The following is a 17014-nucleotide window of genomic DNA, read 5'->3' as shown; positions in this document are numbered from 1 at the left end:
AATCTTTGAGTGAACAAATGAGTTCTGAGGACCTAAGCAGGAAGGAAACCCCAGAGAAGATACGCATTTGCTTCTACTCAGGGCCAAGATGTCTACAGATCCAGGACTATGTTAGCTTCTATCATTCAGGGTGTCCTTGAAAACAGAAGCCATATACACTATGTATTTCAAGTGTATCCACCTGAGTCCAGTCAGGAAATGGAAACCACACAGTGATTTAAACAGGGGATGTTTAAAACAAATTATTAAGCTATGATAAAAGAGTAACTATGAGATATAAAAAGAACTGCAGGGCTGAGAGAAAGTACCCAAGGAAGGACAAACATTGAAGGGAGCTCTCTGCCCAAAGCTGGGGTTCAGACCTCACTGGAGAAGATGTGGTTGCAGCCCACATGGCAGAGAAGTCTGCAAGTTGACCTGGTCCAGAGCCTGTCCTCAGTTTCTGGAAAAGCAAGAAGCAATCTATTGGAGCACAGGTGAACTGTGCCAGGGGGCTGGGGTTGGGGACAGGTGGTCAGGCCTGCAGGTGCACAAAGGGAATCTGGCACCACTGCAGGAGGAAGACCTGGAACACCCACTGCCTATGTTGCAGTGTCCTGGGAAGGGATCTCCAGGCTCAGCAGGGGCTGCAAGGTCACTGAGCAACTATGTGTTCTGGGTGTGCAGCTGGGAAGAACAACACTGGAATTGCTCTCACACATACCACTACCCAAAGACAGAGCACCAGAACCATTAAGAGAAACCCTTCCGCCTCCAGTGTCTTTCCAGTGCTGTCTACTGAAAAATCTCATACTGTCATGCTCATAGTAAAAGGGTATGTTTATAAAAAACTTCCAACAAACAAAAGTCCAGGAGCAGATGGCTTCACAGGTGAATTCTGTCAAACATTTAGAGACGAGCTAATATCTATCCTTCTGAAACTATTTCAAAAAATTGCAGAGGAAGGGATATTCCCAAACTCATTCTATGAGGCCATCACTACCCTAATACTAAAATCAGATAAAGATACCACCAAAAAAAAGAAAACTACAGGCCGATTTCACTGATGAACATAGATGCAAAAATCCTCAACAAAATACTAGCAAACCACACCCAACAATATATTAAAAGGATTGTACATCATGATCAAGTGGGATTTATCCCAGGGATGCAAGGGTTCTTCAATATCTGCAAAACAATCAGTGTGATACACCACATTAACACACTGAAGAATAAAAACCATATGATCCTCTCAACATACGCAGAAAAAGCCTGTGACAAAATCCAACACCCATTTCTGGTAAAAACCTTTCAGAAAGTGGGCATAGAGGGAACCTACCTCAACATAATAAAGGCCATATATGACAAATCCACAGCAAACATCATTCTCAATGGTGAAAAGCTGAAAGAATTCCTGCTGAGATCAGGAACAAGACAAGGATGCCTGCTCTCGCCACTGATATTCAAGATAGTTTTGGAAGTCCTGGCCACAGCAATCAGAGAAGTAAAAGAGATAAAAAGAATCCAAATTGGAAAGGAAGAAGTAAAACTATCACTATTTGCAGATGACATGATACTATACCTAGAGAATCCTAAAGACTCTACCAGAAAACTGTTAGAGCTCATCCATGAATTTGGCAAAATTGCAGGATACAAAGTTAATACACAGAAATCGACTGCATTTCTATATACTAACAATGAAAGATCAGAAAGAGAAATTAGGGAAGCAATCCCATTTACCATCACATCCAAAAGAATAAAATATGTAGGAGTAAACCTACCTAAAGAGACAAAAGACCTGTACTCTGAAAACTATAAGACACTGATGAAAGAAATCAGAGATGACATAAATAGATGGAAAGACATACAAGGCTCTTGGATTAGAAGAGTCAATATCATCAAAATGACTATACTACCCAAGGCAATCTACAGATTCAATGCAATCCCTGTCAAATTACCAAGGACATTTTTCACAGAATTTGAACAAAATATTTTAAAGTTTGTTTGGAAGCACAAAAGACCCAGAATAGCCAAAGCCATCCTGAAAAAGAAAAATGAAGCTGGAGGAATCAAGCTCCCTGACTCCAGACTATACTACAAAGCAACAGTCATCAAAACCGTATGGTACTGGCACAAAGACAGAAATATAGATCAGTGGAACAGGATAGAAAGCCCAGAATTAAACCCATGCACCTATAGCCAACTAATCTATGACAAAGGAGGCAAGAATATACAATGGAGAAAGGACAGCCTGTTCAAAAAGTGGTGCTGGGGGAGTTCCCGTCGTGGCACAGGGGTTAACGAATCTGACTAGGAACCATGAGGTTGCAGGTTCGGTCCCTGCCCTTGCTCAGTGGGTTAACGATCCGGCATTGCTGTGAGCTGTGGTGTAGGCTGCAGATGCGGCTCAGATCCCGTGTTGCTGTGGCTCTGGCGTAGGCCGGTGGCTACAGCTCCAATTCGACCCCTAGCCTGGGAACCTCCATATGCCGTGGGAGCGGCCCAACAAATAGCAAAAAGACAAAAAAAAAAAAAAAAAAAAAAAAAAAGTGGTGCTGGGAAAACTGGACAGCCACATGGAAAAGAATGAAATTAGAACACTCCCTAGGAGTTCCCGTCGTGGCGCAGTGGTTAACGAATCCAACTAGGAACCATGAGGTTGCGGGTTCGGTCCCTGCCCTTGCTCAGTGGGTTAATGATCCGGCGTTGTCGTGAGCTGTGGTGTAGGTTGCAGACGCGACTTGGATCCTGCGTTGCTGTGGCTCTGGCATAGGCTGGTGGCTACAGCTCCGATTAGACCCCTAGCCTGGGAACCTCCATATGCCGTGGGAGCGGCCCAAGAAATAGCAAAAAAAACACTCCCTAACACCACACACAAAAATAAACTCAAAATGGATTAAAGACCTAGATATAAGACCAGACACCATAAAACCCTTAGAGGAAAACATAGGCCAAACACTCTCTGACATAAATGACAGCAACATCTTCTCAGATCCACCTCTTAGAGTAATGACAGTAAAAACAAAAACAAACAAATGGGACCTAATCAAACTTAAAAGTTTCTGCACAGCAAAGGAAACCCTAAACAAAACGAAAAGACAACCCACAGAATGGGAGAATATCTTTGCAAATGAATCAACTGACAGGAGATTAATCTCCAAAATTTATAAACACCTTCTGCAGCTCCATACCAAAAAAACAAACAACCCCATCAAAAAATGGGCAGAAGATCTAAACAGACAGTTCTCCAAAGAAGACATACAGATGGCCAAAAAACACATGAAAAGATGTCCCACATCACTCATTATTAGATAAATGCAAATCAAAACCACTATGAGGTACCACCTTACACCAGCCAGAATGGCCATCATCAAAAAGCCTACAAACAGTAAGTGCTGGAGAGAGTGTGGAGAAAAAGGAACCCTAGTACACTGTTGGTGGGATTGTAAATTGGTGCAACCACTCTGGAAAACAGGATGGAGAGTCCTCAGAAAACTAAAAATAGAACTACCATTTGATCCAGCAATCCCACTCCTGGGCATCTATGCAGACAAAACCATGACTCGCAAAGACACATGTACTCCAATGTTCATTGCCGCACTATTTTCAATAGCCAAGACATGGAAACAACCTAAATGTCCATCGACAGAGGAGCAGATCAAGAAGATGTGGTACATATACACGATAGAATATTACTCGGCCATTAAAAGGAATGAAATACCGGCATTTTTAGAAACATGGATGGACCTAGAAATTATCATGCTAAGTAAGGTCAGCCATACAATGAGACATCAACATCAAATGCTTTCACTGACATGTGGAATCTGAAAAAAGGACAGAATGAACTTCTTTGCAGAATAGATACTGACTCACAGACTTTGAAAAACTTATGGTTTCCAAAGGAGACAGTTCGAGGAGTGGGAGGGTGCGCTGGGGTTGTGGGATGGAAATCCTATAAAATTGGATTGTGATGATCATTGTATAACTATCTATGTAACAAATTCATTGAGTAATTTAAAAAAGGGGGTATGTTTAAAGGAATTTTGCCCATAATCACAGGACAGGTATTGAAAAGTAAATTTGGAACAAGAGGCAATAAACTGATAGCTGGCATGCCAAGTACCAGTTTTGGATACAGGGAAATAAAGGTTTATACAACCTTTGGAAAGGTTGGGTGAGCACAGGTAAGGGAGCCTTCAACTGCAACTTCAGTGCAGCACCCACACAGGCAGTTCTCATGCTTGCCCCAAGAACACTCTAATCTCAAGAGCCTCTGGGAGGTGCCCACCCACACTCTCAGGCAGCAGCACATTGCAGGTAATTTTCAAGAAGCACATCCTAAAGCTACTGTGAACTGCTCTGGAGGACTGTGCCTCCTCCCTTTCACCTGCCTACCTGATCTTGCCAAAGGGCCTCTCATTTGCAGCTTCTTCAGGAACCCCACGAGGCAGAGGATTCTGGGAAATGTAGTTTCTGCTTCTCCCTAGCCATGCCAAGGAGATCTCAGAAGGGGAGCCAGAACAATACACAGTCCCTTAGAGACCTCAGCAAAGGTGGAGTCCTGGGGCAGATCCCCCACATTGCCACTGGCCCCAGGGCAGGCTTCCCAGGACCAGCTGAAATGGGCATTTGTCCTCAGGCCACCCAACCTTCCCTTTGCTTTCTAATCAGGACTCCCTCCTCCAGTCTCACGTCCATAATTTTTGTTTGTTTAATTTTAGTGGTGAGGAACCCTGGTGATTTCCTCTACTATTTGCATACACAAAACAATGCACTAAAATTATTTTTTTCCTAGAATCCAGTTGTTTTACAGGGGGGGAAGCCCTTCTAGGAATCTAGTCCATCACACTGCCAAGAACAGAAGATCTAGGCGACCTAATTTTTTCTAACCTGCACCATAGCAGTTACCCAAGCTACAGCAGTGAGAGTGCTGGTTCCTTAACCTGCTGAGTCAACAGAGAACTCTTCAGGCTACTTTTAAAAGAAAGGGGAGGAGTTCCTGTTGTGGTGCAGCAGAAACAAATCTGACTAGGAACCATGAGGTTGCAAGTTCGATACCTGGCCTCACTTGGTGGGTCAGGGATCTGGCATTGCCATGAGCTGTGGTGTAGGTCGCAGACACGGCTCGGATCCTGCATTACGGTAGCTCTGGCATAGGCTGGCAGCTGTACCTCTGATTAGACACCTAGCCTGGGAACCTCCATATGCCGTGGGTGTGGCCCTAAAAAGCAAAAAAATTTTTAAAAATTTAAAAATGAAGGTAAGAGGAGTTCCCATTGTGGCTCAGTGGTAATGAACCTGACTAGTATCCATGAGGATTCTGGTTCCATCTGAGGCCTTGCTCAGTGGGTTGAGGACCTGGCGTTGCCGTGAGCTCTGGTGTAGGTGGCAGACACGGCTCCAATCTGGCATTGCTGTGGCTGTGGTGTAGGTTGGCAGCTGCAGCTACAATTTGATCCCTAGCCTGGGAACTTCCATATGCTTCTGGTTCTGCCCTGAAAAGCAAAAAATAATAAATAAATAAATAAAAGAATGATTCCAACTCTGACCACAGCTCTAAAGTCTGTGGAATAATTTTAATGCCATTGCTCACAACAGAAAGAAACCCAAGGTATAAGTGATTCAAACTTATGGCTATATCACAGAGGCCTGTGAGCATCTTTTGAAAGCTTAAGTTTCCAGAAAAATATGTATCCTCAAAACATGTTGCATACAACTTCAGGTGTTCCAAAGTCCCCTGATGCCCATCTGAGGACCTTGTCCATGGAGAGAAAGAACCAACAAGAGAAATAAGGTCAAAAGAGGCCAAAGCCATTGGTATTTTCCTCCTAAGCTTTTCTAAACACAAATAAAAACGTTTCTAATTAAATATTCACTGTTCACCATTTCTAGCATATTAGTTTTAAATTATATTAAGTTTTTCATGTTGCATTAAAAAATTTGCCGTAGAAGAGGACCCTTGTGTAATTAATATCTATGATGCCTCCATGTCTGTTTCACAAGTACTAAGCCTGGCTTTACTAACAAGTTACTATAAAGGTTTCTGCTTGTAATAGCCTTACTTGTAAGACATTTTCATCACTTAATTTATGTCAAGGCCTTAATCAGAAACTCCCAACTCATTCGTCTTATGGGGAAAGCAGTTTTATGCAATGGTCAATTTTTTCAGGAGTGCCCTGGGGGAAAAACTGGGTTGTCTCATCTCGTGCATTTCAGCTTTTCCCCCGTCCAACCCAACCCTGGCTACCTTACATGTTCCCTAGGGAAGGGACAACAGAGCAGGAAGACCTGGGAGCCCATTCTGGCTTCCGCTGGGTGGTCTTGGCATTATATCTCCCCGTTACCGATTCATTATCTGTCAAGGAGTAATGGCCATTCCCACAGACTGGGTGGGCAAGGACAGTAAGGTTGCAAGAAATATTGGTTCCATATGCACTATCCTGGTGCAGCTCAACACATGCTTGCTGACTGGGTAACTGAGAACTGGCTCTGGTTAGCTGTCCATCTAGGAAAAGGGATCCCGCTTCGTCTGCAGGGTCTATTCAGAATTACGACTTGCCCTTTGTTCAATGGGGGATCCTGTAGCCAAACAAATGAATATTTAATTTAAAGTCAGGCAACTAGGACTTTTTGCTTTGGGTGGAAACTTAATTCCCAGAGAGGGCATACATTATGTATAGGCTGCCTCGACCTGCTTCTGCACTCGGCACTCAGGCCAGAGCCCAGCGCGGGAAGATCATGGAAAGGTGGGGGAGGATGAGACATAGGATGGGGGTGAATGACCCAGTTTAGAACTTTCCCTGTCACATCACAGGGATGAGGCACCTCCAGGCCGTGGGAGTTAAGCATTCAACCTGATTCATCAGCAGAATGAAGCTGCCGTGGTTACCTCTGCTATCATCCAGAAGGTAATCTTTTTGGACTCCTACTTCGAGGGAAGGCATCTGAAATTATTTTAAGATTAAGGATACCTTGAAATGCTCTAGCTACTTTGGAAAACAGTTTGCAGTTTCTTATAAAGTTAAATGTATACTTACCATAGGAGCCAACAAGTCCCATTCCTGGGTGTTTACCTAAGACTTGCACATGGATGTTCCTAGCAGCTTTATCATAGTAGCCCCAAACTGGAAACAATGCAGATGTCCTTCAGATGGATTAACAAAATGTGGTACACCCAGACAATAGACTTCCACTCAGTAATAAAAAGAACTGAACACTTCCATCGTGGCACAGTGGTTAACGAATCTGACTAAGAACCATGAGGTTGTGGGTTCGGTCCCTGCCCTTGCTCAGTGGGTTAACGATCTGGCATTGCCGTGAGCTGTGGTGTAGGTGGCAGACGCGGCTCGGATCCTGAGTTGCTGTAGCTCTGGTGTAGGCCTGTGGCTACAGCTCTGATTGGACCCCTAGCCTGAAACCTCTATATGCCGAGGGAGCGGCCCAAGAAATGGCAAAAAAAAAAAAAAAAAAAAAAAAGAACTGAACTCTTGATAACATTCCACAATATGAATGAATCTCAAAAGCATCATACTAGTGAAAAAATCCAAATGAAAAAGCTAAATGATTCTGTTTATATGAAATTTAAGAAAAGACAAAACTGTAATGACTAAAGAAAATCAGGAGCTCCCATTGTGGCTCAGTGGGTTCAGGACCCACTGTCTCCATTAGGATGTGGGTTTGATCCCTGGCCTCACTCAGTGGGTTAAGGATCCAGTGTTGCCATAAGCTGCGGCATAGGTCGCAGATGCAACTTAGATCCCGTGTTTTTGTGGCTGTGGTGTCAACTGCAGTTGCAGCTCTGATTCTACCCCTAGCCCAGGAACTTCCATATCTCGTACCTGCCGTAAAAAGAAAAAAAAAAAAATCATAGGTTGTCAGGGGCTGGTCATGGTAGAAGGGAGTGATGATAAAGGGGCAGGAGGTAATTTTTTGAGGTGATGGAATTATTCTGTATCATGACTGTGGTAGTAGTGACATGAGAATATACACTTGCCAAAATTCATTGAGAAGTTCCCGTTATGGCTCAGTGGGTTAAGAACTAGTATTCATGAGGATTCAGGTTTGATCCCTGGCCTTGCTCATTGGGTTAAGGATCCAGCATTGCTGCAAGCTACAGTGTAGGCTGCAGATGCAGTTCAGATCCAGCATTTCTGTGGCTGTGGCATAGACCTGTAGCTGCAGCTCCAATTTGACCCCTAGCCTGGGAACCCATATGCCACAGGTGCAGCCCTAAAAAGAAAAAAAAAAAAAAAATCATTGAATTATACTTAAAATGAAAGAGTTTTATTGTGTGAAAATTACACCTCAATATAGCTAAGTTTTTTTGCTGTTTTTTTTTTTTTTTTCCTTTCTTTTTAGGGCTGCACCTGTGGTGTATGGAAGTTCCCAGGCTAGGGGTCGAATTGGAGCTACAGCTGCTGGCCTACACCACAGCCACAGCAACATGGGATTTGAGCCACATATGCGACCTTCACCACAGCTCAAGGCATAGCTAAGTTTTTTAAAACTGTGACTGGAAGCTATCATGTTTCTCTCTCAATTAAGACTGAGACTAGCAAAATTTACTTAAGTTTGATCTTAGACTCCTTTTCTAGGCAGGTCAGTGGGCCTCAGACCTGCTTCTGAGCCACTGGTGGGAAAGGCTGATGTGGACTTCTAAAACCAGACCTTATGTAGCGTTTCTGTGTAGCTCAGCAAGTTAAGGATCCAGTGTTGTCACTGCTACAGCTTGGGTTGCCACTGTGGCCTGTAAACTTCTGCATGCCATGGGTCCAGCCAAAAAGCAAACAAAAATAACAAAAATAACCCCCCAGAACTTCCTGATGTTTTCTACTTCAGTAGTCCATGGATTCAAAGCCCAGAAAGGAATCCACCATCCCTCTTACGATGTGAAGCAGGACACTGACCACCTGGTGGGGTTGGAGGGGATCTAGGAAGTTGGCCTTCAGGTGGCCCCCAAACTGGTGCCGAACTTTGGTCTTTTTCTTCCTTCCTTCCTTCTTTCCCTTCTTTCTTTTTCTTTCTTTTCTTTTCTTTCTTTCCCTTCTTTCCTTCCTTTCCTTCCTTCCTTCCTTCATTTTTGGCCACCTGTCACCTATGGAGTTCCCGAGCCAGGGATCATATCTGAGCCACAGTCATGACCTAAGCCACAGCTGTGGCAACACTGGATGCTTAACCCACTATGCTGGGCCGGGGATCAAACCTGCATCCCGAGATGCTGCCAATCCCATTGCGCCACAGCAGGAACTCCTGAACTTTGGTCTTCCTGCTCCCTCTGGATTGAGCATTGCCTTCCCAGTGCTTCCTGCCCAGGGAAACACATTTCTTGCCACCAGGACAGTGATCATGAGTTGTCCAGGCTTATATCACCATCGTAAAGCTTCCCAGTAACCTTGGAAGGGGGTTGTTATGATCATCACATTTTTACAGGTAAGGAAACCAGGACTAGGGAGCTTAGGTGACTTTTCCCAGATCACACGGCCTAAAGCAGCCTCAGTGGGGCCAGATCCTATTTAAGGCCTCTCTGTTCAAAGCCGTTGCTTTTTGCAGTGTGGCTATCCACTTGAAGGGATGACTTTTCTACTTTTTAAAGATCAGGCCTATGAATGTGCCTCCAAAGACTAGTGTAGATTTTCTGACGGTTTTGGGTCTCTTGAACAGATGATTAAATTTGAAAGTCTAATAACACAGAGTTCGGGCTTGACAATTCCTAAGCAGTTTTTAAAAGCAGATACCGCTCATTGCTTACCATGGCCACGGAGAAACCTCCTGCAAGCCTGCATGGCCTGAAGTTCCCTTGTGGCACAGCAGGTTAAGAATCTGGCATTGTCACTGCAGTGGCCCAGGTCGCTGCTAGGGCACAGGTTTGATCTCTGGCCTGGGAACTTCCACATCACGAAAACTGCATGGCTTGCCTGGTCAGACAGTTCGTATGGTGGTATCTAAAGAGTGCAGGCCCCAGAGGCTGGCTGCCTGGTTCAGTGAGGACTATACCATTAATAGCACAGACTGTGGGGTCTTGGGCGGGTGACTCAGCCTCTCTGTGCCTGAGTTTCCTCCTCTGTAAGCAAGACAAAAGTTATTCCTGTTTAGGGCTAGTGCGAGAATCAAATGAGGTCAGACACATAAAGCAGAGCCCAGCATACAGCAACTGTGCTATAAATGTCCATTGTTAAGAGTGAAAGAAAAGGACCCTGAATTCTTCTCTGGGCTTTGCACCCCTGAACTCCTGAAGCAGGAAACACCATGTAAGTTCTGGATTTAGAAGCTTGCATCAGTTTTTTCCATCATGGGCTCAGTCAGAAGCAGGTCCTTAGAAATTCTTTAGAAGGGAGAAATTTGAGGCCCACTGACCTGCCTTTAAAAATGAGTCTAAGAAGTTCCCTGATGGCTCATTGGGTTAAGGATCTGGTGTTAATGCTGCAGCTCCAGTCACTGCTAGGGCGCAGGTTTGATCTCTAGCTCAGGAATTTCTGTATGCTGCAGCCACAAACCAAAAAAAAAAAAAAAAAAAAAAAGTCTAAGATTAAACATAAGTAAACTTAACTAATGTTCAGGTGAGAGCTCAAGATGTGGCATCATGGCAGTGGCAAGCCCTGGGACCCTCTCAGCCCCCACAACCCCACCAGAAGCAGGTGGGAGGGGGAGGGGCTGGCTGAGAACAACTCAGCTGGGCTCCGATGGGGTAGGCAGACTTCTGGACAAGGTCTGAATTTGTAACACACGTAGTAAAGATTGATCTCTTCCATTAAGGTAGTGCAAAAGAGCACAGAACCTCCTCGTGGGGCTTTCATTGAAAAACACAGGCCCAAAGTAGTGAACTGTCCACTCCTTCCCTGGCCTGTCTGGTTAGAGAGGGAGCAGCCGTGACTGTACAGCATCTGGCCTCACTGACTGGCCTGGGGTGAGCACCTGCCTCAGTCCCTCCATGAGAACTTAGAATTGGCTCAGAGGAGTCCAGGCTCATTCTGCCTGTCTCCTGGATGTAAGCAAAGTAAACTTGGAAGCTGCTAGCTGAGGCCATTTGCTGCCAGTGCTCCCTAGGACACAGGGCAAGCCAGTTTCAGGGAGAAAAAAGGCTGGAACAGAAGCAGAGCTGGAGGGAGGTGGCTTTCTGGGTTCTCTGAGTTCAGGCCCTGGTTCTTATCTGTTCCCCAAGGAGCTTTAGTGCATCCTTGTACTTAGATTCCCTAAGAAGCCCCTCTATTGTTATAGTATAAAATGGCTGAGAGTTCTCACTGTGGCTCAGCAGGTTACAAACCTGGCTAACATCCATGAGGACATGGGTTCGACCCCTGGCCTCTCTCAGTGGGTCGGGGATCTGGCATTGCAGTGAGCTGTGGTGTAGGTTGTAGACGCAGCTGCAGCTCGGATCCCACATTGCTGTGCCTCTGGCATAAACCGGCAGCCATAGCTCTGATTGAACCACTAGCCTGGGAACTTCCATATGTTCTGGGTGTGGTCCTAAAAAAACAAAACCAAAAAAAAATGCTTTTTGTCATCAACCTGGCCCCAACTTGTTTCTAGCAGTCACAACCACAGGAATCTTATGAAAACAACTGGAAGCAAACACCTCCTTCTGTCTTTTTCCCCACAGTGAGGTCACCCTCCCAGCTTCTTTAAGCATGATTTAAGCATGATTTCAGCCTGGAGGAGGGTGTCCTACAGGTGACCCCAGCTGGCCGAGGGGGTTGGGGGAGGGTTGGGAGCCAGTCTCCACCTCCTTCCACAGTCCCTCCCCCTTTCCCCAGGCCTGTCTTCTCTCCCCTGGGGTCTGTCCTTGTGTAGCCTTCAAACCACGTAAGCCCAGTTGCTCACATGCAGAGGTCCCTAAATTTGGCCTTTCCTGACCACCTTTCTCCCCGTCTCTGTCCCATTTCCTCTTTGTCTGCTCTCCTGAGTCCCCACTTCTGAGTTCAGAGGTCTGTGCATCAGGCCTCCCAGGTGGTGGCTACAGTCTAACGGGATTTCAGAGCCTTCCAGAGAGATGATGGATATAGCTGAACCTATTGAGGTAATCACTTCAGACTATATGTAAATCAGATCAAGATGTTGCATGCCTTAACCTTGTGCAGTGATGTTATGTCAGTTATTTCTCAACAAAGCTGGACAGGGGGAAGCCTTCCAGGGGTCAACCTGGAAGGTTGATGTTTTGGGAAAAGAAAAAATTTCCAGAAGTTCTTAAGTTCTTACATAAACTTCATAGAGACATGAGGATTAATCTCACTGGATTAGGAGTGAGAAGATGAGACTAGTCCTGGCTTTGCTTCTGACTCACTGTGTGACTTCCAGCTTCAGTTTCCCCAGCAGCAGAATGGCAGAATTGAAGGTGATGAAAGGCTTTTGGGAGCCTTTGGAGAGCACCTCGGTCAGCACCTTGGAAATGGTAAGGGGCAAAAGAGATGGTCCCTGGGGCCCCGTTTCCCTTCACGCGGAGTATCTGCTCTCTACACCGAGTATCCTTCTTTGATGTTGTCTTGGCCCAGGTTTCCGAAGAAGCAGATCTTGAGACAGAAGCACACATGTGAACACTCTATGAGAAAGCACCGTGCCAGGAAGCTAAGTGAGGAAAAGGTGGGATGAGAGAGAAGGAGATGGTACAGGGGCTTTGCTGAGCTGGCTGCCATAAGCATCCCCTGGTTACTGAATCAAGTCTGGCTTCTCACCACTTGAAAAAAATCAACCCTTGCAAAAGCTGGTAGAAAGACAAGTTGCTTTGAATCAGAATGCTGGCATTCTGGGGGGATGGTGGACTGACTCATCGTCCCCCAGGAACCATCTCCGAAGAGTCTGCTCAGCCATGAAAGTTTTTAAAGGGAAAAGGGGAAGTGATTTCAGCTAATCATTGAGATGGGGTCAGAGTCATTGCTGTCCCCCACCGTGTGCAGGCTTGTTGTGCAGGCTTCTGGACTTCCTGTGATTTTTCTTTTGGTACTATCTTGTTCACACAGTTTGTTCATGAGATTACTGGAGGGGAAGCTAGGGAGGAGATATGGCCATCTGTTAATTATTTCGTCTTCACTTCTACTTCTTTGATCTACAGAAAGAACCAACAGATTAGGCAAGGTATTGTGTGTTCAAAAGATCTGAGAGGGGTGCCAGGGCCAGAGGAGTAGAGCATAGGGGTGCCTGGTTTAAGGTTAGAGACAAGACCAAGGGGCGACCTGCAGAGAGCTCTTTCCTGCCAAAAGCTGCTTATACCCTGATGCTAGATCTTGCAGGACCTTCTTTAAAGAGGCCATATGAACCTTAGGACAGGCTACCAAGAAAGAGGAAGAGAAAGGAATTCATCTGCGCACCCCTGTTTTTGTTGGTCAAAGATGAGACCCATGGGGTGTGTGACACTCCTGCACTGAAGCCAGGAGTTTGGGGGAGCATGGGGTTGCCATTTGCTTGTGCTGGAAACAAGTGGCAAGACCTGGAAGACAGGTGTAGCTGAGGATCTTAGGCAGTAAATTAAAAAGGAGCTCATAACCTGGTGGCTCAGCAGGTTAAGGATCTGGCACTGTCATTATTGTGGCCTGGGTTGCTGCTGTGGTGTAGGTTCAATCCTTGGCCTAGAAACCTCTGCATGCCATAGGCACAAACATCTGCTAAAATGAAAGTCAAAACCGCTGGGCTCTATAATCCCCAAGGACCTACCCAGCTGAAAATTTCTTTGTTGCTGGTCACTGAAATGGCAGCTCAGATTCCTGAGACCATTAGCCCTTCTGGTGGTCAGAAACCATGTCCCCAGGGAGTTGCAAGCAAGTTCCCTGGAAATTTGTACCCCTCAGTGCCCAAGAGTTGGTGCCAACTTGGCTCTATCCCCTGGCATCTCCCAATTCCCATGCAACAGGAAGGCTAAGGCAGATGGTGTTTTTAAAGAGTCCCGATGGGACAGGAAAGAGGGGGGCTGATAATCCAAGCAGGTGGGGGGAGTTTTAATTTTGTTCATTCAGAAAGTCCTGGCCTCCCTGCCAGCCTGGACTCCACTCCACTCAAGGGGCAGCTGTTGGCTCCAGACAGAAGGCAGATTTGTTGGTATTTAAGGGATTGGAGGATTAAATAGGCCAGAGAGGCCCCCACCACACAGTCTCATCCTCTAATGGCTGGAAGCCCACCCCCTGAGTATTATTAAATCAATGATTACATCCCAGGGCACTGCACGCCCCTTCCTTTGGAGCCCAGCAGGCTCCCAAAGCCAGCAGAGAATGAGAGAGTCGGCTCAGAGTGGGAAGCCTCAATCCTTCTTCTCTGGTGTATGCAGAGATCAATCTGTAGATGGAAGATCAGACGCACCAAAATTAATCCTGAGATCCAATCTGAGTGATGTTACAGGCTGACCTCGTACAGCTCCTTTTTAATTCACTCAGGACACTGGCTTTTTCTGCTGCAAAATAGAATAGCCCCTGTTCTGCTTATGATGTGGCGAAGAAAGCAAGCTATAAAGCCTGTCCTTTAGTGAGGCAGAGCTGGGCCTTGGGGTATGGTCTGTGGGCTGCTGGAGCCCAAGATGGGGCTGATGGAAAATGGCCTCAACGTGGGCACCAGCCACAACCAAGATGGGACATGTGGGCTCAATCAAAAGGAGAAGGAATAAACCCAATTTTAAAAATCTCTCAAAAGAAAAGATAGGAAAGAAAATAGAATGGAATTAGGCACAGCTCAAACCACTCACACATAGTGGGAGACCTCAGGTCCAAAGACAGACCATTGTAATTAACAAACCCAGAAGTGCCAGGCTCTGTGCCAAGTGCTTCAGGTGCCTTATTTCATGGAATCATCACAACGCCAATGCAGTAGATGCAACAGGCTCCTCCTTGTTACAGATGAGTAAACTGAGCAATTTACCCAAGTGTCACAGCTAGTTAGCAAGGGTCCCAGAATTGAAACCCAGGCAGTCGGCCTGGCAGATAGTTCTTTGCCCTTTGTTCTCTTTGCTCACGGGGATGCTATCTCCTAGGCATCCTCCAAGGTTCTAATTCTCCTCTATATCCCATGACTTACTAGTCCATCTGCCCAGCTCCCAAGTCTGGCCTGAGTTTCAGGTCCATGGATCCAACAGCCTTCCTGACCCATCTCAAGCTTAATGTGTCCAAGGATGAATTCTCAGTTAGCCTCAACCTGCTCTAACCCACTTCCCAAGGGGCCCCTCCACCATCCACCCAGCTGCAGAACATGGCAACTACCTAAGTTCTTCCCTCCTTACCCCTGACATCCAAGTCACAGCATCCCGTACAACTCTTTTTTTTTTTTTTTTTGGTTTTGTTTTGTTTTTTGCTTTTTAGGGCCACACCCATGGCATATGGAGGTTCCCCAGTCTAGGGGTCCAATCGGAGCTACAGCTGCCTATCTATGCCACAGCCACAGTAACGTGGATCCAACCAAGTCTGCAACCTACACCACAGCTGACGGCAATGCCGGATCCTTAACCCATGGAGCGAAGCCAGGGAAGGAACCTGCAACCTCATGGTTCCTAGTTGGATTCATTTCCGCTGCACCACAACAGGAACTCCCTCCCCTACAACTCTTGATGTCATCATGTCTCTCCTTCCCACTGTCCCTGTAACCAGCCCAAGACCCTCACTAGAACAACAGTGCTCTACCTCCGAGTCTCCAGTCCTGCCTCCTCTCCTCCATCTCCCTCTCTCTCACCCCCTGCCCCTGCCCCGTGCTCTGGAGGGAAGGGTCTAAACTCCAAATACTGCGTGTGTGCCACTCCCCTGCCCCAAAGCCTTGCACTGCCTCTCACTGTTCTCAAGATAAAGGCACTGGTCTGTTCTCCAGCTGAATTCCTGTGGCTCTTCCCTGGCCCCCGGCCCTCTGCTGCACTCACTGACCTTCTTTACCTTCCTCCAAACAAGAGGGTCTCTCTGGATTCCTGACTGGCTGTTCTGACTGCCAGGAATGCTCTTACCCACCCCTTGTGTTTTAGGCTGACTCTTGCTCAGACCTCACTGTCAGCTCAGAAGTCCAAAGTCACAGCTAGAATGTCGATCTGAAATCAAGTACCCCAAACCAAGTTCATGATTAATCTATCCCAAACTAGCCCACTTTGACTTCAACTCTGTGCTAATGGAACACACTGATCAACCAGTCAGGTGACTAAAATTGTTACTGTTGATAACATCAAGTGGTCAAAAAAATGTCACCTGTCATTTCAGTAAACAAAGGATGTTGCAGCCATAAAGTCACGAGCCATGGCAGCTGCCCCGAAGGTGCACCCTGAGGTGAATTAAGGATGGAGAAAAACAGGATAATGGCCCTTGATAGTTAAGGGACACATCAAAGGAATGATTTCAATGAGTCCAGAAAAAGTAGAAAAGAGAAAAAATAGAAAAGCACTTGATTAATGGTAATCTTCTGATGTTTGACTCTTTTTTTTTTTTTCAGCAAAAATTTCTATTATCCTGGTTCCTCCCTTAACCTCTGTGGGTGGAACAGTTTCTCAGAGCTATCTGAGAGGCTACCAGCTGCCACTATAACCCTCAGGAAGGTCCCCAAATACAACATAATTCTCAACGTTCAGGTTGTGCTTTTTTTCAACTGACAGTCATTAATGTACAAAAATTACTATTATAGATGTCATGATGAATATACAAACCCAGGTCGTTTCTCCAGGGCAAGATGGATCACCCTGCCAGAGAATTTTAAACTAGGGCTACCCTGATTCCTGAAACTACAATTAACAAATGTCACAAGACACTGATTAATTACAGCTTCTTTGCTCTTCTCTTTTGGAAAACAAAACAAAAAAAATTCCTCTAACTCAATGACTAAATTGGAGTGGAACTGAGCGAGGCTTGTCTCTCACTCCCTCATTTGGTACCCTGCAGTAAACCCTCTATCCTTCACCAGAACCTGGTGTCAGCAGATTGACTTTGCTGCAGGTCCACAGCACACCCACTGGGTCCTCCAGAAGCCTGTCTGAACCCACCCTCTCCAAGTCTCTGCGCACACAATACTCAGTACTTTCCCCAGCACATCACTTACCAATCCTCCTCCCACCACCCCTCAAATGTAAGCCCCACTACAGCAAGATTCATCTGTTCTT

The sequence above is a fragment of the Sus scrofa genome, chromosome 1, assembly GCF_054392235.1.
Source record: "Sus scrofa isolate SSC_HxYL_T2T_F1_AM1 chromosome 1, Sscrofa_HxYL_maternal_Yorkshire_Landrace_v2.0, whole genome shotgun sequence".
NCBI lineage: Eukaryota > Metazoa > Chordata > Mammalia > Artiodactyla > Suidae > Sus > Sus scrofa.
The sequence above is the reverse complement of the archived record's forward strand: the minus strand, read 5'-3'. Positions refer to the sequence as shown.